Here is a 236-nt window from a genome sequence, read left to right as displayed (position 1 = left end):
CCTCCTCCTCACGTCCTCCTCTTCCTCTCCTCAGCTCCTCCTCAGCTCCTCCTCACCTCCTCCGCACCCCTATCCTCACCTCCGTCCTCACCTCCTCCTCTTCCCCTCCTCAGCTCCTCCTCAGCTCCTCCTCACCTCCTCCTCACCTCCTCCGCACCACTATCCTCACCTCCGTCCTCACCTCTGCCCTCACCTCCTCCTCACCTCCCCCTCACCTCCTCTTCACCCCTGTCCTC

General features: G+C 64.0%; 1 protein-coding gene across 1 annotated transcript in view; it reads right to left on the bottom strand.

The window, feature by feature from the left end:
- LOC102200095 (tripartite motif-containing protein 55-like) overlaps positions 1-236 on the bottom strand; it is a 10575-nt gene that overhangs the window by 5608 nt on the left and 4731 nt on the right. The gene's annotated exons all lie outside the window — the stretch shown is intronic.

This window comes from Pundamilia nyererei, unplaced genomic scaffold, assembly GCF_000239375.1.
Source record: "Pundamilia nyererei isolate P.nyererei 1_Seehausen unplaced genomic scaffold, PunNye1.0 scaffold00527, whole genome shotgun sequence".
Lineage (NCBI taxonomy): Eukaryota > Metazoa > Chordata > Actinopteri > Cichliformes > Cichlidae > Pundamilia > Pundamilia nyererei.
Note: the sequence above shows the minus strand (reverse complement) of the source record. Positions and strands in the feature narration are given on the sequence as shown.